Source organism: Phaenicophaeus curvirostris, chromosome 15, assembly GCF_032191515.1.
Source record: "Phaenicophaeus curvirostris isolate KB17595 chromosome 15, BPBGC_Pcur_1.0, whole genome shotgun sequence".
Lineage (NCBI taxonomy): Eukaryota > Metazoa > Chordata > Aves > Cuculiformes > Cuculidae > Phaenicophaeus > Phaenicophaeus curvirostris.
In genome coordinates, this window is record NC_091406.1 from 1,276,205 (window position 1) to 1,297,456 (window position 21,252).

Below are 21,252 nucleotides of genomic sequence, written 5' to 3' on the forward strand. Positions count from 1 at the left end.
AATCCAGGGAAACCAGAATTTGCTGCAGTTCACGCAGCTGATAAGGTAAACTTTATCCTCTCCTTCACCCTGGGCTGGGGACACACACAGAGCCCCTGAGCCTCGCTGTTCCCAAACACTTTGCTTAATGCTTCCCTTCCTGCAGTCCCACCTGCTGGGCCTGGTTTTCCTTATCCAGCCTGGGGAAAATAAAGGCATTTATGTGCAGAGCGTAACTTAAGGTCATTAAACATGACACTGTTGAAATAATAATTGTGGGTCAGTGGTGAAAACTGTTCCCGTTTGGTTTGGGAAAGATGGGTAATCAAATTCATTTTACCCTTGGGAACTGTGGAAGGACAGACCTGGCAGGGGCATCCCAGCAGCTCAGCAACGTGAGAATCTTCCCTCAGATGCTCGTCAGCGTGTTTGAGCTGAACAACAGCGCCGGCGATTCTGTACCGCTCTCTGAAGGGAGAACACAAACAGCTTCCCCATTCACACAACCTGGGGACGAGCTGGGTCTCTGCGGGCTGCACACGCTCCACATGCACACGCACGCAGCACCTTCTGGGAGCACTGTGACAAAGCCTGACATGTCCACCGCTTAGGTATCGCAATCGACTTTTCATGTCCACGGGGTACTGCCGGGATCCCCCTGGCTGGTGGCTGCAGGAAGGGTTTCACAGCCACACTGCGCTCTGAGCAAACGGCTGGGGAGCCCCACAGCCCGCAGCACAGGGTTATCAATTATCTCACCTGATTTACAAATAATATATGAGCCGCTAGCTCTGACAGCCGATGCACTGAGCTCTTGGAGGGGCCTCTGAGCTAGGCTGGAGAGCTGGAGGGACATCCCCAGCTCTGCGTGACGGAGGGGCTGTCACAGCCTGGCCTTGCGCCAGCCGCTCGGAGTCCAAAGCCCGCGTTTGCCTCCCAGCCGTGGGGCCTTTGCTCTGGGGAGCCAATTGAGTGCACCCTAACGGCACCCACAGGCTCAGGGTTTGCCCACCTGGGCTCCCCTGCTCACTTCTTCCACTCCTGCCATCAGGGAAACAGGACAAGAGCCCCCAGCAAATCCCAGATAAGCCAGATCTATGTGGGTGGGAGGAATAAAAGGCACTGTGCCTTGCATATTTCTGCAGCGGTAATTAGCCACTAATTACTGCACTTTAGAATTGCTCTGCTAATTACTGTACGCCTGAACTTTTGCACTTGTTGGCTCAGAAATCCTCTTCCCAGTGCTGATAGCATCGAGGTTAATCGCCCTCCCAGGCAAAGAGGGAGCTGGCGTGGGAACGGAGGAGCCGCAGAGGGGAAGGAGCGTGCGGCAGCTCCGGCTGCAGAGCCAGCGGATCGATGCCATCACCCACCCAGGGGCACCAGCGCCCACCACCCTCCTCGCACCCACCCATCGCCGTGGCCCATTGGTGCTGTTTCTTACTGGGGGAATTGCTCAGAGATCAAGTTGAAAGGGGATTTCTGCTCCTCCTGGAGGGCTCCTGGACACCGACTGCTCCTCTTGTCCCTGACAAAGCGCAGTGTCTATGCAGCTGCCCCACTGTAGCATCTTGCAGGCATCTACCGTGTGCACAGTGGATGCTTGAAGGACTACAATTACCCATTTCCAGTTTTCATTTATAATCCTCAACAGCCAAAAAGGTACATTTTTACCATATAAAACAAAACATTGGAATTCAAAGAAGAAAATAGTGCTTACAAAAAACCATGGGCTACACTATGGGGACGTCATCATCATCCTCATCCTCATGAGTGGCCACGTCCTGCACCTGCAATATTGGTTTTCAAGGCAGGGACACAGGCTGAATCCCTCCATCTCTACCTTCTGTGCTGCTACAAACCAGTAATTGCTTAAAAGCAGTGGGTAGGAGTTGAGAGGTTTGACATTTAAACCAGTACCTGGCAGTGTCCAAGTAAGGTCTGAATATCCACCCAGATCCCAGATTTACGTCAACAAGCTGCAGGAAGAAATACGACAAAAGAAGGACCCAGCCACTGCAAATATCCCTGGTGCTGGAGCCCTGGTGGGCCTGGCAGTTGGGAAGAGCTGAAGATAAGATTCCAATGGCAAACACAAAGCTGGGAAAGACAGAGGAGTCTAGGACAACTCTTTGCAGCCAACTCTCCGTGGGACAACTCTCTGTGGTGAGCCCCATACCCTAACTCTAATAATAACACTAATTCTAATTATAACCCCTACCACCTCCCCCAGAGTTGTCCCCATGGGGCATCATCCCACAGAGAGTTGTTCGCTGCAGAGAGTTGGCCATGGAGTTATCCCTTTCCAAGACAGAGCGATGTGGATTGTCAACAGCATCACCACCTTATTTAAACTTGTTGTTGCTTACCCTGTGAAAGGCTGGGTTGTCACTCAACTTGAAAAATGAATGAGTGCATGACCAGGAGACCCAGGTTTCTATTATAATTGAACTGGAAAGTTGGAAAGCTTAATGCTGGATTTAGCCACGCTGTCTTCCAACACCTCATTAACCACAGGGCATTCCTCTTGTTAGACTTCTGCCGCTCAGCAATCGCCACCACAGGTACACACTTGACGCCCAGCTGGGGAAAAATGTCAACACTTTGTCTGAAAAATAATCCACAGGGAAGCCACACTAATTGCTTCAGACAGATGGACAAGCAAGGCTGACATTCCCCAGAGAAACCACCCTCGCTTTGGAGAGTTTTGTCCTTAGGGTGAGAGGTGAGGGCAGAAAAAAAAAAGACTTGTAAGATTTAATAAAATTATTACATATAATCATGGAATGGTTTGGGCTGGAAGGGACCCCAAAGCCCACCCAGTCCCAACCCCTGCCATGGGCACGGACACCTCCCGCTGGATCAGGGGCTCCAAGCCCCTTCCAACCTGGTCTTGAACCCCTCCAGGGATGGGGCAGCCACCTCTGCTCTGGGCAACCTGGGCCGGAGCGTCCACACTCTCACAGCAAAACATTTCTTCCCAAAATCTCATCTCAATCTCATGTCTTTCAGCTGAAAACCATTCCCCCGCATCCTGTCTCTGCACTCCCTGATCCAGAGCCCCTCCCCAGCTTTCCTGCAGCCCCTTTCAGCAGCACTGGAAGCTGCTCTAAGGTCTCCCCGCAGCCTTTTCCTCTCCAGGCTGAACAACCCCAACTCTCTCAGCCTGTCCTCACAACAGAGATGCTCCAGTCTTTGGACCATCTCCACGGCCTCCTCTGGACCCGTTCCAACAGATCCATGTCTTTTCCAGTAAGCACAGCTGTATGAGAGGCTGGACTAGGAAGGCACAGCTGGGGAGGGAAAGAACGGTGGCATTTGGCTACTCACTTAAATTTACAGCATTCAAGTCCCGCAGCGGTCAAGGGGCACCCGGTAGGCTGGACTGGAGCCTCTTCCAGCTATGACGGAGCTCTGTGTCCTGGCAGATCTTGCTGGGGGGGGGTGGGCTGCAGGATTGGACCCATTGTCCTAAAGGTGTGCGAAGAGAAGGTGGTACAGGGAGCGGGACTGGCGTCATCGGGGATGCTTCAGCATCCGCAGCCGAGGAGCATCCCAGAGGCGTTCCGTCTCCCAGCAACATGGGGCAGGAGCGGGCAGGGGCGAGGTCCTGCGGCAGAGGGCACTGAAAAATAAAGAAATTAAGAAAACACCGAACCCCAGATTGCTGCGTGTCTGGTGAGCAGGAATCGGGCTCTTCCCTCCGCAAACCCGGGCTGCCCAGGAGATGGCGATGCGGAGGCGCCGGGAGCCAACATCTGGATCAGCATCTGGCTGACAAATGGGGCCCGAGGGGGCTCAGGGGGGCCCCCCAGCCCCCGGGGAGCAGGGCTGCCACGGGGAGGGACTGCGCTCCTGGCCAGCCCCGAGGGAGGGTTTGGTGGCTCATCCTGCAAAGTGGCTTCTCCTCCCTCTGCCCGGGAGGCTGCTCAGCCCCAGCCCCAAAAGCCAAAACAACTGAAGCAAGGCAGCCTGAAATCATCTGTTATTAAGCTCTGGGAACTGATGGGAGTCCAAGCAAAAGGAAAGCTTGGCTTTCTGCTGCTCTCCTGCGGTTGGCATTACGGAAAGGCTTGCAAGAAGACACACACACACCTCGGGGCAGGCGAGGCCGCGGGATGGCACGCTGCAGGGCACCACGGTGCCACGGAGCTTTGTACCCTCAAAGGCTCCACAACCACAGCCCAAAGCAGGCTCTCGTCGATGCTCATCCCTGCAGCGCTGCCTGTGCCCCCACCCTCCACACACCCCAGCACCCCGGACCTCCCTCCAAAGCATCCGCAGCCTCCCCTGAGCGCAGGTACCATGGGCTGGGACAAAGCATCTCATGATGTGCCACCTGAAATAAGCTCGTGGGACAGCACATCTATTCCCCCACGTGCCAGGTCTCTGTTTTTAGAGCCGCTACCTGCAGCACTCCTGGTCTACGGAGGGAGTTGGGGTAAACCTCCGATCAGGGTGCTGGGTGAGAAATCAGTTAAAGATGAGCGAATGCCATAGCGAAGGTCATGTTAGGAAGAACGTGGGGATTCGCCTGAGCAAGGTCTGGCAAGCCCCTGCCCCAAAGCATCGATCGCCATGGATGGTGCAGGCTGGGCTGTTTCTATGCACGTGCGGCAATTTGTTGTGGCTAGTGACGACGGCTTGTGGCAACTGCTAATCCCAGCTCTGGGGTCAAGCCCCTCAGGAGGAGGGAGAGGCCCCTGCTCCCAGTCCTCGCTCCTCCCGAGACACTGAGCATCAGGAAGCTGCAGCGTGAACCTCAGCATAATCCCCACACAAAGAGGTGGTCACTGCTAATGGGTTTACCTGCTTAATTCCCCCCGGCTGTTCCTGGCTCTCAGGGTTTTCCCTTCCCCGCTAACTCGGTGCTGCAGGAAACTCTGCTTCCCACATTAAGCAGATTGTCTGCAGCAGCACAGGCAAATGCATTTATCATGCTGAATTCCCGAGCCATTACACCATGGTGTTTCCGGGATATGAATCCTCTGTCATTCATATCCTCCCCTGCCCTGTTTCCGGAGCTGGACCGCGATGCATTTATCACCGGAGGCATAGAGCATCTTCACTCTCCGCTCTCCCCTATGTCTCTCCCCCTGGGACCATCTGCTGGCACCACCAAACTCACAGAGGAGTCCTGGTGCACACAGTGACCACCAAAACACCTCCAACACCCATGCCAGGGCTCCCCTCTGCCCCGTGCAGCCCAGCAGCAGGGTTCCTGGGTGGTGGGGGTACACTTTGGACAAGCTCAAACCACCCACCATACCCCAAACCTACTGTTTCTCTACAGAAATTATCCCAACATGGAATTCCTCCTTTTGCAGGACGGGAGCTGGGATGGAGGGCAGATGGGTACCTGGACCTACACATACCAAAAGAGCCAATCTCTGCCAAGTGCCTCAATCGATAGTCTTTCTAGACCAAAATTAGCAAACACTGGCCTAATTCTGGAAGGAAAGGCTTTGTTACAGCCCCACGGGGTAGGTCGCTGCTCTTGGCCACGCGTGTGCAGGGCTCCTGGGGAAGCAGAGCTCACACCACTGCATCTGCTGTCTCAGATGCTCCCGTGGCATCTAGGGAGCCCCAGCAGTGGGCTCCTCCTCCAGGCTGCCCTTCCTAAATCATTCAAGTCTTATTTATCCTGTTCTTCTCTCTCTTCTGAGATGCTAACATTTCTGTGGATCCATCTAGATGCTATTAGAAAAACATCTTGGGTCCACAGAGGCTGCTGGCAAGAGGCTTCCTTCCTCACTTTCCCTCTCCTGGATCCCTGAGGCCAGGGACCCACGATGCCAGCAGGCACAGAGCAGCGAGCAGCCCAGCTCAGGTGCCAGATCTACTGCCATCCCCAAAACACACCACCACACACCTCCATCTCCTCACTGCAAAAAGGAGTTCCATAACTCTCGAGGTGATGCCAGTGAAACACCAGTGCCCCAGTAGAAAGGGGAGGCCCCTGTGTCCTACCTGCCCCGTGCACTCCTGGCTGGGGGCTCCAGCCTCAAGAACACCGTGACCCGATCCCACGCGCTGCCAGACGCAGAGCAACTCTGGAGCTCGTGCCTCCCTCTCGCTGCCTCGCACCTGAGCAGTCACCTGCGCGCAGAGGCAACAACGCGGTTATTGATAAACAGAGGGGCTCCTCGCTGCCAACTTCCACTCACCGCTCTCCAGCACGTGCAGCTCCTCCCTCCTCTCTGCACTCTGGTCAGTCTTTTTCCTTTTTTGTGATTTGCAGGAGTCTGTTTGCACAAAAACGTGATTCCCTGGGGCCGTAGCTGACAGCTTCCATCACTCGGGGGCCGGGGGTTATTTAGCCTTTACAGCTACATCCTGAATGTGGCCATAAAGCGCATTTATGCTTTATGACTGAACTCGGTGCCAAATCAGCCTCAGTTTACGGCTCGTGCTCCGTGCGTGGTGTTTGCCACAGGCTGTGCCATACCTGCACCCATGCCAGGTGCCGGCTGCAGCTGGGAAATGCAGGGGAGTGGGACAGAGGGAGCAAACAGGGGAGCAGGCTAAGTGCAGGGCTGTGCTCCTCGCGCCGGGACAGTCAGCGTCGCCACACGCACCCTCCTGCTCCCATACGACCTGTGCCAAGCTGCCACCAGCTCTCCTGTGCCCCGGCAGGGACCAGGCTGCGCCACCACCCACGAGCAGCAGCCTCCCCACGGTGCCACCACCGCTCCCGGGGCTGCCAGGCAAAGTCTGGGCTGTTACTGGTGGGCAGCTTGGCTCCCCCAGTCAGCGCTGTGGCCGCAGTGCCGGGAAGCATCGCTCCAGAGAGGTGAGGGAGGTGATCCGGAGGAAAAAGCACCTGTTGGACAGGAGCCCATGTCCAGATGTGCACGCAAACGCTGGTAAACATGAGCCAAGCCTCCTGAATGACAGGAATTGCCAGCTTGTTGTACTAATAACATACCCTAAGCTCAGGAGGAAAAGAATTTCTAGGCACAACCATGAAAACCCAACTTAGACAAAGGATGCAAGGGTTTGATCTTTAGGGAATAAAGCCTCAAGCTCAGGTCCAAACCCCCTCCCGCCCCCCCGCCCAAGGCCAGTTCCAGCTTTCCAAAGCAAAACCAATCGCTACTCAAAAACATCTGAATCCAATCGCTGCTCACTCAGGCAGATCCATCCCTGTCACCAAGCATGGAAATTCAATATACGGGAAGAGCTTGCAACAAGAAAATGAAATTCTGTTTATTTTCATAGCAGTAGGTTTGGCCTAAACCCTTTACTCTTGTGAAGAGAGTCAGCAACTCTGCTGCTTCTTGTTTTTCCTCTTTTAATTAAGTTTCTGAACCAACTGAAAACCAGCAGGAAGGTGGTGGGGCACTATGACAGCATCTTCAGCAAGATGCATGCTAGCCAAAGGTACAAATCCAAAAAAAGACACTACAGTAATGGATTATAACTAAAATAAGTTTGTTTCAATTTTTCTCAGAGTTTGGACAGATTTTCCTCAATTTCCACAGAGAAAAATGGTATTCCTCTCTAGCCAAACAAACTTTCTAAGCTAGAGTCTGAGAAGGGCATCCATCAGGAAAGCAGACTGTGCCCTTAACACGTCTGCCCGCACCAACGCTCTGAAAACAGGGAAAACGCACACAGGGAACTTGTGTCGCCCCATCCAGGTTCCTCCACACACCAGGTATGACCCAGTGGGAGCAAGAAGAGGAATTCAGGAGTGGGAGGTTTTATAGGTGCTTTTTGCAGGGAGCAAACAAAACAATGACACAGTTAGATTTTCCATTCAGAAATCTTGTTATGGAAAAAGGGCTGGCGGCAAAGAAGCAGGAAGGCAAAACCAACACACAAGCATCTTGCAGGCTCTGAAACACTGCAGATGCCTTTCTGTCCAAAGAAGGCCAGACAGTGCTTCCAAACAACACCGTGCAGGAAAATCCTCAACCTCAGCTCACACGCACGCTGCTGTGCCGGGTAACTCCAGCTCGCTCACCATTTCAGGCTTTAACTTTCTGTGCATACCGTGTAGTTTATATTGTGTTAAGCCCATCTAGACAGCAAGCAATTTCCTCATGCTTAACAGTCCTTCTGTTCCTCCCCGACATCCGCCGCGCGCTGCTAAGCCAGGACGATTAACACTGTCTCCACCAAAGAGCACGGAAAGGTCCCCAAGGCTCTTAAACACCATCCTCTCCTCCAGCCTCACAGGCAATTACTCCTGCAGGCTCTGGGCTGTGTTTCTATAACGTACCTTCCTCCCTCTTAATCCTTGTCACACACCTTAATCTCTTTTGTGCACATGCTATGGATACCAGAGCACACACCACAGCTTCATGGATCATCCTGCTCCCCCAGCCAGGGGCTGCTCCATCCCATTACATCCAAATCCTACTAAGCCTTCTTTTCTCCTCCCACGCTGCACTATAAGTTTTAACCCTCACTTTTTTTTTTTTCTTTTTTTATATCTGTAAACCACTTTTCATGGTTGCACCTCACGGCTTGCTCTCCCAGTGCTCGCACCCCAAGGGCTCCTGTGCCCCACAGCTCCAGCCCCACTGGCAACTCTCCCAGCTCACCTCCCCCTATGCCCAACCTAGAAATTATACCCCCACAAAAGAGTTAAAAACCAGCCCAGAGAGTTGCTTCTGCCCCACTTAGGTGCCTGAACATCATCCAAAAGCAATTAGGCAGCACATAATAACTTCGTCAGTAGCAGTGAGGTTCTGCACGGATAAAGGATGCGACGGCAGCAGCACCATCTGTCCCCTGTCCCCTCCAGGACTTTCATACAAAGCCGTTTCCATGCACAAGCACAAATTCAGTTTTCTTTCCCCAAACTGCCAGCCCTGAACGCCCGGGCTCAGGCTCCCTCTGCCTCACAGATGAGGTTCTGCTGCCCTGCAGGTCCCATCCTCATCCCAGAGCAGCCCTGCTTAAAGGAGGCCGGCTTGACAACAAGAAGACCGAGCTTTCTTGCGGTGCTTTTCAGGGACAGGAGGGATCCGGCAGCCTGCGCAAGAGGCTTGCTCAGATTTAATTAAGACTGTTTAGAAACCCTTGCTGTCTTGCTGGTGCCATTTCCACGCGTCCGGCAGCCTCAGGCGAAGCTGGCATTTATCGATGGGGCCAACAACTCCACCAGGACACAACACTTAACTCTGACAAATCTGCAAATAAGCGTCAAAAGGATGAACAAGAGAAGAAAGTGAGGGACTCAGAGGAAGGACTCTGCATGGAGAACAACTCCACCTGGGCTTGGCATCAGCGTGTGCTCCCCACAGCACTGCTAGAAGGGACGGTGGGTTCTGTGCAGCAACAAAGCTGCTGGCTCCAGCCCTACAGGATTAAAATGCCGAGGGTTGCAGGCAATTCCCAGCTGAAATGAGGGCCACACAGCTCAGTGCCAGGATTCCTGAGACAATAAACTAGGTGGGCGCTTCACTGCCCCAGCTGAGCTGGACAGGGTCTGAGCGGTGCTGGCGACGAGCAGGGGGCTGCGACTCAGCCTGAGTTGCTCAGCTTCACATCAGAATATCCTTTGCTGGTGACCGCATGAAAGGTTTGTGACTCCAAAGCACCATTCCTTTTCCAGAAGGACCCTGTGGTTTTTCCTGCCAGCACTCCACCTCCCCTGCTGGCTCGGCTGCAGCGATGGGCAGTGCCCACGGCCACCCAGGTGCCGCCTGCTCCTGCTGCCCTGGGGGTGACAGCAGGATGCTCGGCCCCAGCTGGAGCGGTGCTGAGCCACCATCACCACCACAACCATCCTCCAACCCAAGGATCAAGCAAGAGAATTAAAAGAAGAAAAAAAAAAACCTCTTTGAAATCAGTTTTAAGTAAACAAAAAATTGATCTCTCAAGCTTCAGTAACCACAAGCATAAATTTGGGTTTGGCTGGGATCTGTGTTTAGCTTGGGTTCCTCTGCATTGCATGCGAAGCCTATTTTAAGATGATCTGGTTGAGCAGTTCAGCACATCACCAGGGCTAACATGCACTCCACAGTCACCCAGGAGCCACTGCTGCCCCGGAGCAGCGAGAGGCAGAGCTGGCCTGAAGCACAAAGTCTCACATTCATAGAATAGAATCATAGAATCATAAAAGTTGAAAAAGTCCTCTAAGCTCATCCAGTCCCATCGTCAGCCCAGCCTCACCGTGCCAACTATCCCTGTCCCCAAGTGCCATGGCCACATGCGTTTTGCACCTCTCCAGGGATGGGGAGGGCTTCACCACTCTGTCAGTAAAATCACTTTTCCCAATATCCAATCTACACCTTCCCGGGTACTTCGTGAGGCCATTCCCACTCAACCCATCACTTGTCACCTGGGAGAAGAGCCCAGCACCGACCTCCCCACAACCTCCTTTCAAGGTGCTGCAGAGAGCAATGAGGTCTCTCTTCAGCCTCCTCTTCTCCAGGCTCAACAGCCCCAGGTCCCTCAGCCACTCCCAGAGCCCCTGGGCTCCAGACCCTCCCCCAGCTCCGTTCCCTTCTCCAGATGTGCTCCAGCCTGTCAATGTCTTTCATGGAGTGAGGGGCCCAGAACTGAACCCAGGATTTGAGATGAAGCCTCACCAGCATTGAATATAAGAGCATGATCCCTTCCCTTCTCCTGTTGGCCACACCACGGCTGATACATTTTGATTCCTTGTGCTCCTACCACCATGGACAAGCTCTGGCATGAGTTAATTCAGTATCCTCAGAAAATGGAGGGTGGAGAGAGCTAAAAGCATCCCCTTGCCAGGGGGAAAAAAAAATCAAAAACAAAACCCCCAGAAAACAGAAAAGGTAAGAAAAAAAAAGGCGGGGGGGGAAGTAATTCTATACCCTCATTTTGTTGCAATGAACAGCACAGTATTCAGTCAGCAGACTGGAGGAAGTCTGGGATGACACTAGGAAAAATGCCACGCTCAAGAGTGTGAGTGCAGTTCCTTTCCGTCTCTGCACTGAGCATTGGTCCCTCCTCATTCCTCACCCAGAGTAAAAGCATTAAAAGAGGCCAAAACTGCGCTGGGGAAACAGGGAGCCGCAAGTTGGACCTGGCCCGTGTCTGAAACAGGGCTCAGCACACAGCGAGCTCTGGATCCAAACCTCTCCAAGGCTCGAGGAAGGAGAGGATTTTCCAGCCGGATGTTGGCTCGGCTCCACTTACTGTTCCAAACAGCAAAAATAAAATAAAAGAAAGCCAAGTCATTCTCTCACGTTGGGTAATTGCCCCCAGACCAGGCATCTGCATCTTCAGTGGGCGTAAAAGAATAAAGAGGAAGGGAAATGAGGGTTTCTGGTGGCTGTTTGGAGCTTGGTCTGGGCAGCTGGAAGAATACTAAGATATATCCTATATTTCAGAGGGAGAACAGGGAAAAAAAGAGAAAAGAAAACTAACCAAAGAAACAAGACAGCTTGCTTGCCTCCCTGATGTTCAGGGAAGCCTGTCAACCACGCAACCCAACAAACGGCTCAGGACAAAAGCAAGGCAAGGGGGTGCCCAGCCCGCAGCTCTATCCCTCCCGCAAAGGGATCCGCGAGGGCAGAGGCAACGGCAGAGGAGGAAAGCGAGCGGACAAAACGCTAACTGAAAAAGGCAAAGGAGACACTGGAGCAAACTCTGTGCAAGGCCAGGGCACGGCAGCAGCCGGGAATCCCAGAGCTCCGGCTGGCGGCTGCTCTACAGCAACAGAAACGCCGGGGTTTATGCAACGCTTCCGGAACATTTCCACATCCCAGCATGCAGCCCTCCAGGCAAGACTCCTGCCAAATCGCAGGCCTTGGCTCACACGTGAACGTCAGAAATAAATGCATGAGGAGCTATCGTTTCTAGCAATGCATTTCTTGGTTCCACCTGGAGAAGCTTTGGAGGTGATTTGCAGCCTTTAAACTGCAAAGTGGCTGAAACGACACAGGTGGTGGAGGAGGACAGCAGCAGCTGCCCAGTAATAGTTCTTTACACGTACAGACGCCTCTATCCCCGTTTCCCTGAGCACTTCACAGGAGACAGTGGGGTGTGATTATCACTCCCCTGTTTAGTTGCTGAGGTTGCCCAGGGCAGGGGTGGGCACCCCATCCCTGGAGGGGTTCAAGGCCAGGCTGGCGAGGGGACAAAGGCACAGCTCGCAGCTCACCGAGGTGTCTGCACGCTCCCATCGCTCCGACCGCGCGGGCTCAGCAGTGGCAGGAGTGAACCAGAGCCCTGCCTGACAGGGTTAGAAAAATCACAACGCTGCACAGAAAAACATCCAGCCGCTGCACCTTCCTGAGAGATAAGGGCCCAGGGGTGGAATTCCTTGGCTTGGAGTCTGCTTGTGAGCTTCCAGCCAGACCAAAAGCAGGGACCTGCTGAAAGCCTGGCCACCAAAACCACCTCGGTGTGAGCACGTCTGTCATCAAATCCAACAACAACTATCGCCTTCCCCTGTTAACCTCAGCACTCGCATACCCCAAACATACTCCTACAGTCAAAATGAAATTTACCTGCTGGCAAAGCATCCTGCAGCTGCCACTGGAGCAAGGAGGGAGAGCAATTAACTCATCCCCGGGATGAGAGGAGGCTGATCTGTGCTGGGACCAGGACTGCACGGGGGGCAACATTACTGTGCTCTGAAGTTTGCGGGGCTGGGAGTGATGCCGAGGGTGCTGGATCAAGCCCGCTGCACAAAGGGGCCCAGCCCAGCACAGAACAGTGCGGACTTCTATGAAATGTAAGTATTAATTACACTGTTGGTGCTGACACATCATCCATGTGGCTTTACCTGCCCTGAAAAAAACTACCAAGACAAACTCATGCCTATAAAACCCTGACAGCTCAGCCCCAAGTTTTAACATTCGAAGAACGTCTGTTGCTATCATTTGAGACCAGGGTACTGTATGATAAAAACCAAAAAATATATATATATATAACTGGCATGATTGAGGTTGGCGTTATTTATTCATTCACCATGAGTAAATTATTCAGTTTCCTAGAATCCCAGCACAGAAACCCTTCCCACTGCCTACGCAGAGATGTACGGTCCGTGCGTTTAGTGGTTCAGCAGCTGTGCATCCTGTCTGTCCTTTGTGAGTCCAACAGCAGCACAATGAGTCTGCTCCAAGTACATTTGGACTTTTGTAGTAACTTCAATATAATTATATATTTCTATTCCTCATAAATTCAGGAAGGCTGATTTTTCAAAATCTTACAGGGACAAGCAACAATTATAACCATGAAGAGAATAGAAGAACAGAGTGAGTTATCTACCATTTTTTCACAGAATATAAGTCCTGTTTCTATCATTACAGAGATGTATCTGATATTAAACTTAAGACACCTGCATATAAGAAAAAAAATATCAGGCTTCTACAGAGAAAATTTCATACAGCTGGTCTTGGATGTGATTTGGGGGAAGACCTTCATATTTCAAAACAGAAAGAAAAATTACCTCTAACTGCAACCATGCACCTTTCACACAAACTGGTTCACTTACCCACACAACAGCAATTTCAAACCCTTTGCATCCCTGGATGGAAAGAATAATGCAAAATAGCCATTAGCCAAGATTATTAGGCATTGATGAGATTCTGCCGGAGCATAAAACTCACCATTGTCAGCGTTTTGGCTGAGGGATGGCCCAGGGAGGCGTCATAAGATGAGTGATAAGATATTAAACCTAGATTTTTTTTTTCTGAATTGTTATGCTTTCTCCCTTTTATTTGAATCTGATAGAGCTTCATCTCTCTAACAGCAGTGTTTGCACTGCTTCGAGGAGCAGCGTCTCCACCAGCAGATACAACAGCACACAAACAGCAAGCCCCTTGCCTTTCCTTGTTCCCCAAGCAAACCAAGTCCACGCAGCAGCCTGCGAGTGACTTACTCGACAGCGCACAGTAGCCTCAACCACCTGCTGCAATCGGAAACTGAAAACGCCAGGGAGAAAAGGCAGATTTTATTGTGTCTGGAGAATCATGGCTCTGTGAAGCAGAAGTATTTAAAATAGACAAGAATCTTTTGTCCAGGAAACTGAGCACTAATAATAACATCTCAGCTTCCTGCAATGCAGGCTTCTTCCCCAGCTGCTTTCCACGCTCTCTGCCTCCTCCCATCCTCCTGGCACTGCCCCAGACCTCGTCACCCCCCTCTCAGGCTACCAAACACCCCACGAATTTCCCCGGCTGCCTTCGCTCTATTCTCCAGCTTTCCCTCCTCCACCAAACACTTGGATTTTCTCTTCAATTCCCTGCTGTCTTGGCAAACACACACAAAGAAGGGGAAGCCTCTCCTCTCCTCCGGTGCCCACTGCCACGATACCTCCAGTGCTCCCATCCTTACTGGGAGAGCCTGGTCCCACTGGTACAGATGCCCCACTCGGAGGACATGGGGCCAGGTGCCAGCACAGGCTCATCCCAGTCTCCACCAGCATCTTTTCCCAAGTGCCCATAGCTTCCCGAAGCTTGGGAGGGAGTTTTAGCAGAGACAAAGAAGAACACAGCTCAACATCCCTTCTCCCCCTTAGCTTTCCAAGCCCTGGCCAAAGCGTGGAGGTGTTCCAGCTACCCAGACAGCTGCAAATTATTTATTTATTCATTCATGTTGTATGGGCAAGCTTCCCAAGTCAACCCTAAAAACAAAACCCCACCCCAGGGCACCAGCCCCATATGTGGGTGTTGAGATTCACTGCTGGGGGAGCAGAAAGGCACTTTCTGAAACCGAGTACCCCATCATGGGGAGACAGGAAATTTCCTGCAAAAAAAGACAATGTCCTAATTTGTTCCTGCCAGTACCGAACAATGCGCTCAAGAAGCCAGCGTCCATGGTCTGTGAGAACTAAACTGGTGGTCCCCATCCGGCCCCACTGGGAGCGCGGCCCCTGGCAGCACAGCAGGCGCTTTGCTCACCTGCTGGGACCATCCCCATCACCGCGCCGGGGGAAGGTATGAGGCAGCAACTGCCCTCACCACCCCCCTTTAAGGCGAAAAATAAATGGAAAAAAGAGATTGAGCAGCCAGAAACATGAGGTTTTTGGAAACTGAGTATTACCTCAAGGAAACGTAGGGCTGATCGAGTTGTGTCCGGTGTGAAAATGAGCTGGGCTAACGAAGGGAGCAGAAGCAGAAGATGCGTGCAGGGTCAGGGAGCCGGCAAGACATGTCCGTGTGCTGTGGGGTTAATAGTACTGAAAATGAATGAATCGAGGTTCAGATCCCCACACACAAAACCCTAGAGAAACTGGATCCCAAGTGGCAGTTTCAATTAAATTGTAGCTCAGTACAGCTTGGAGTATTCTAAAACTCCCAGAAAGTGATATATAATTATGCACCTACCAAGCACCGTTTAGACTGATAACTCAAAGCACACTACAGATGGTCCAACATTTTTAACATGCGTATGTACGTGATACTTGTTAGATTAGTAAATATGTGGAGAAAACATGGAAATATGTATCTCCTTTTATGAACAAATGGCTAAATCACCAATCCATTCATTTACATGAGGAAAGTGAAGCAAAGGCTTCATTCCTTTTATTTTATTTTATTCTTACACAAATAAAGATCTAGAAAACGTACATTATCATCAACACTATAATCACAGTCCCGAGTCTATAATCCCACAAAGGAAGCCTGCGCTGCACATAAACTGCGTCTACTGGGAGCTGTTGGAGCTTAAGTTCCTAAAGTATTATTTTTAAGTTCCTCTCCATCAAGGATATTATGAGTAATAAGAGTAGCTGCAATCGCAGCTCTTTAGAAAGTGTTCTTCCCAGCTTGCTCTAGAAAGGCTGCTTTAAAGGTCGTGTTGCTGAGCTTGTGGTGCGGTGCCTTGGCCAGCAGGTAGAAAGTAAGAGCAGTTTAGCTGGCATCTGGCTGAGACTATATTTTCATTTGTAAAAATTGAACAAATTCTTGGAAGAACTCCCCAGCCTACAGAAAATGTTCTTCTTGAAAATGAGTTATGAGTTAATGATAATTCCACTTCGGGCAGGAAGGAAGAGTTTGGGCTGGATGTCCCCGAGCAAGCTGGAAGGATGTTAACCACAGCCCTGCTCTGCCGCTCAGGTCTAGTTCACAGCCCAAGCTCCTGCTCAACAAAACACTCCAGTTCCAGGGAATGTATTAAACATATTCCACAGAAGCAAATTACTTTTATAGGCACTGAGTAGTTCTGAATCTGTGAAAACTTTCGGAATGGAGTTCAAATCCAGCTTTTCCTTTGATACATCCCTAGAAGGAACTTCAAATATTAAACCCTGAGAAATGCAGACGAAACCACGTAAAAGCTGTAGACATCCTAAATCCACACAATGGGATCCCTTATATTGAAGATACAGTGAAACATTCATAGACACCCTAGTAAAACTCATTCTGATTTATTCCTGCATTTAGCTACAGTCGGGTTACAATTCTGGTTAGAGCGTCCAGTTGCCTAAAATAAATGTTTTTAGTGACCTTAATGAGCACTGGAATGATGCTGTGCTGGGAAAAAAACTGGTCATGATTTGGACCTGGTGTAACTTCCACATGAGAAACAGGCTACAGCACTGGAAACAACTGAAACGGAGCTGCTCTTGCACAGAAGAAAAAAAAAACCTGCTGTGCTGTTCATTCACTTTCAGTAAAATATCCTGATTCAGGATAGGTAATGTGAATAGCTCTAAGTATGAGTAGGCACAGGGTTTGTAGCTCTCTAGCTGTCCAGGGATTTATGGACTGTATAGAGCTCAGGACTCGTGAAAGAGGGAGTCTCAGCCAAGCAAGCTGGTGAGCAGCCTGGCAGAGCACCTTACCCAGCTCTGCGTCCCGCGTGGCCCCGCGGCCGGACTGCAGGCGCTCCCATTCGGCTTCGACCCAGCTGGTCCCCTCGCTGGCTATGCCCAGCAACCCAGAGCACCAGGGAGATCAGCACCTGCCAAGAGGGGAACAAAAATGAGAGATACACGTCCTGTTAATTCCTTTGTGAGCAGCCTGCGTAATCTGGGATGTGGTGCACATCAGAAAAGCAATTGCCCCTTCTCCTCAGCAGAGCTCTGGCAGCAGTGAGCTGCACCAAGTCCCCTCCTCACAAAGGTTTCATTGCACTTCTGAAAAACAGACAGCTGCTTTTTAGCAGTCTATGAAACAATATTGTAAACAGCCAGGCTCTTCTCCCCTCTGGTCTTGCTAGAGTCGAGAACAATGTGCATTCAGGGCTGAAAACCCTCAGCCTTGGCCATCCCAGCCGGGGATGCTCAGTGCTGCCTTCCCCAGCTGCTACCCCAGGGGCAGCTCCCACCCCCTCCAGGGACAGACGACAGGGCTGGATGGAGACACACGTTATAAGATGAACAAGGCAGGAGAGAGGGCTTAAAGCGAGCAGAAACGTTGAAGCCTGGTTGGTAGAGAGCACAGGATTTAACCCAGAGCCGGGAGCACGCGGGGCTGGATGCGCCTGCCTGAAAAACAAAAAATCCAATAAAGCGGGCAGATGGTCCTGAAGACACAGGGGGAGGGGGGGCTGGAAACAAGGAAACCAGATATTAAAAAATGTAAATGAGAGGGAAATTATAAAAAGCATAAAGCTCCTGTCCCTGAGGGAACAGCTGTGTATGCTAATCCCTCCTGGGCTGCTCCTTTTGGATCTCCCTTCCTTCCTTCCTCCGTCCCTCTCTAATAGCTCCCTTGTTCCTGCTGGACAAAACCGGCCCTTTGTGGCTGCTCTCAGAACAACATTAAAAACAGGAATAGGGAAATTGTAAACAGGAGGCTTTTGGCCTACAGGCCAAGGCACACACCGGCCTCTGAGGTCTACTTCATGCTAAGCAAAGAAACAGATCTTTGTTGCTAAAGGGATTAGGGCTGCGGGATTTCGGAGGCTCGGCGGAGGCATTCAGCTGGCCTGAAGTGGGGGCTTTGTAAAGAGATACCTCCATTATGGACCCGCCAGCGGAAATCGCTCACGCTCTTTATGCAATCTGGGTAATGCGATATTGTTGGGCGGCTGAAGGGCTCTGGTGAAGCAGGGCCCTATCTACTCAATGGCAAATTCTTTCGCAGCTAAATAGACGGTGGTGTAATTACCTTTACTGACGAGGGGGAGGGAAACCAGCCATCTTTAACCCTTAGGTGCTTTAATAAGGGCAAGCGCGGCGAGAGACCGCAGGGTTTGCCAAGAGACCACGGCCACCAGGAGCTTCCAGGTGAGCTTCCAGCACCTGAGACAATTTTATCTCAAATTCCTCATTAAGCGAATAAGCATATGCCACAAAACACCTGCATCAGAATCATTGAGTGGTTTGGGTTGGAAGGGACCTAAAAGACCATCTAGTTCCACCCCCCTCCCACCAGGCTGCTCAAGGTCCCATCCAACCAAGGCTCCCTGAGCACACCTTTGCTCTTGTATGGGCTAACCCATCCTTCAAACTCCAACTCAGCCCTTGAGCAAAACCATCCACTACACGTCTTCCAGTGCCGCTGCTGCAAAACACTCCATGCCACTGGTTGTTGTAGTGGTTTTCTCAGTGGTTGCAGTGCAGGGTTCAGAAATAATCAATCACCTCCTTTCTGATTAACAACAGCCTCCATTCAGGTTTCCATAAGGATCACTCCCCAGTTACACACAGCCCACACCACCTATGTGTAAGTATTATGGATTTTTCCACAGTTAATGTCTAATTAAATCCCCCAGCTGAGTGTAAGGAGCCACGGGAAGAAAGGCATGCACACCAACAGCTCGGTACCGTAAGCCTCTGAGCTTCCAGAGAAGCAGGAGCTGGGAATCTCTCCTGGAAAGCAGGTGGTACCGAGCCTGCCCGCTGCCTTCACATTTGTACAGCACGGGGCACCCACAGGTGGGTGTTGACACTCCTCTTATTGATAACAAAGAATTACTCAACCTTTTCGTCCACAACCGACAGCATCTGCAACTGGGGAGGAACAAGAACAGAACTTAGTCACAACACTTAGAGAGAGGAAAAAAAAAATATGAAAGGGTCACAAAGACAATGCAAGGGTTGAAGCATCTCCTGTGTGGGGACAGGCTGAGAGTCAGGGTTGTTCAGCCTGGAGAAGAGAAGGCTCCAAGGAGACCTTATAGTCACTTTCCAGTATCTGAAGGGGTGGTACAAGAAAGCTGGAGAGGGGCTCTGGATCAGGGAGGGCAGGGATAGGATGAGGGGGAACGGTTTTCAGCTGAAAGATTTGAGATTGGGATGAGATTTTAGGAAGAAATGTTTTGCTGTGAGGGTGGGGAGGCCCTGGCCCAGGTTTCCCAGAGCAGAGGTGGCTGCCCCATCCCTGGAGGGGTTCAAGGCCAGGTTGGATGGGGCTTGGAGCCCCTGATCCAGTGGGAGGCATCCCTGCCCACAGCAGGGGCTTTGAATCCCTTCCAACCCAAACCATTCCATGATTCTATGATTCTCTGAAATCATTCATACCTGGGGCTGTTGGACATGAGAACCTGCTCAGGTCACCTGAGCATCTCTGATCATCTCTGCCCCTTTGTCCTTCTGCCACACCATGTCCCAGCCAACGGGGCACCCCTGAGGGCCACACAGGGAGAGGAAAGGAACAACTTGGGTTCAGTGCCACCATTCTAAGCTATTCCATTTTTTTGATGACACAAGCTGGTCATATTTGAACAAAGTTTGTCACCCATTAATTTGAAGCTTGCAGGTTACATACACACACACGTCCGGCTGCAGCCTCGCACCAGCCCTTGTTGCCATTGAAGGAGCTCAGTGCACGCCGTGTTGCATTTTGAAGAACAATTTGGCCTGAAAATAAAAAACAATTAGCATGCAGTCTATTTTTTAACTTTTTTTCAGACACTAACTCTCAGCTTTCCACCTTTTGGCTCTGCTTTCATTCTCTCTTCCCAGGAAAATGTTTGTAAAAATAATTTGCTATAATTAGGAAAACATTTCATTGAAAACTCATTACTGGAACCCTGTCCTGCAACACAGAGCTAGGCAGGCTCCAAGGCTCTGCGACATGTTACAGCTAAATTGACGCCTATATTTGTTTAACAAGAACTGATTTTTGAGTTCCAGCTCCCAGGACCAAATAATTATGAGTGGTTTCCTCCATCTATTAAAAATGCCTGTTCATTCTAGCCCCAACACCTGGTGAGGGTGCTGACTCCCAAACAGAACAGGAATAACAAGAACCTGATCTATATCTTTTTATGACATATATGTATATATAAGGAACCTATATATTAGTTTGACAGTATCTCATACAACATCTGCTTGGATGTGGTGGCACATCCCTGTACCCATGTCTAGCAGTCTAGGTCTAGAAACATCAGTCTGCACTTCCACAGCCTCAGCACCCTGTGCCGGGTGACACCTGGGAGTTCTCATCACCTCAGCCCTCACGAGAAGGGAGATCAGCCCTGTAAGGACAAAGAAAATTTGGATGATGTGACCAAGCCCAAACGATGCCTGATGTTTAGGTGTTCCGGTGCTCCGAGTGAGGAACTCTATTACCTTAAGCTCTCCTCAGGGTCAGCACAAAGGCTCCCTTTAACTGGAAACCAGCAGCTCTAGCCAGGGATCGGCACTCCCTCTCCATCCCTTTGCACCAGTGCAGAGCCCTAAGGATACAGCATCCCGCTGCCCCCAGCACTGATGCAGCACAGCATCCTGCTGCTCCCCCATCCCAGAGATTTATTCCTAGTAAAGAATTGCAGTTTGCTTGTGTTTGTTAACAAGGAAGATGGCAATAAAAGGAAACCCTCTAACGCATGCCTCTGACTTGGGATTTTGAGCTTTTATCCTTTCAGCTCTGGGACGTTTCAAACACAGCAGGGCAGGCAGGGGGCTGAGGGATGGCAACTCTCTGGCCAATTACACAGTAATTAAAAGACCCACCACGGGCTGCACAGAGAAAGCTTTGCATATGGACTTTAATTATTACACCGCAGCCTTGCCAGAGAAACACAAAAGAGGATCCCAGGCAGCTCGGAGGATACATATGGCTTGTGTAGGTGGAGAAAGCTGAGAGACTGTTACTTCGGGTAGGAAGTGGATTTTCTCTCTCCTATAATCTTGTTAAATTACCCTGTTTTTAAATCAATGATTTATATCTCTCTCTTCAAATCCAGGGCGGGGAGGGGGGGGCAAACTCCTCTCTAAAGAGCAAGTATGTGACAAGCTGTACATTTTCACTTTCATTTATCCACACATCACAAAGTGAACTCAGCAAACCAAAAGTGCTAAAGGAAAATACCAGGGAGGACTGGTTAAAAAGAAACCCTTGGCTGAAATGAGATGGAAAACAGATTTCCCGGGTTAGGTAAGGATCAGAAAATACATAAAGTTAGACATCTGGAAGAGGAAGTAGGAAAATATTTAGGAAT

The 21,252-nt window shown here is 50.9% G+C and overlaps 1 protein-coding gene across 1 annotated transcript in view; it reads left to right on the forward strand.

The window, feature by feature from the left end:
• PDLIM4 (PDZ and LIM domain 4) overlaps nt 1-21,252 on the forward strand; it is a 445,004-nt gene that overhangs the window by 120,663 nt on the left and 303,089 nt on the right. The gene's annotated exons all lie outside the window — the stretch shown is intronic.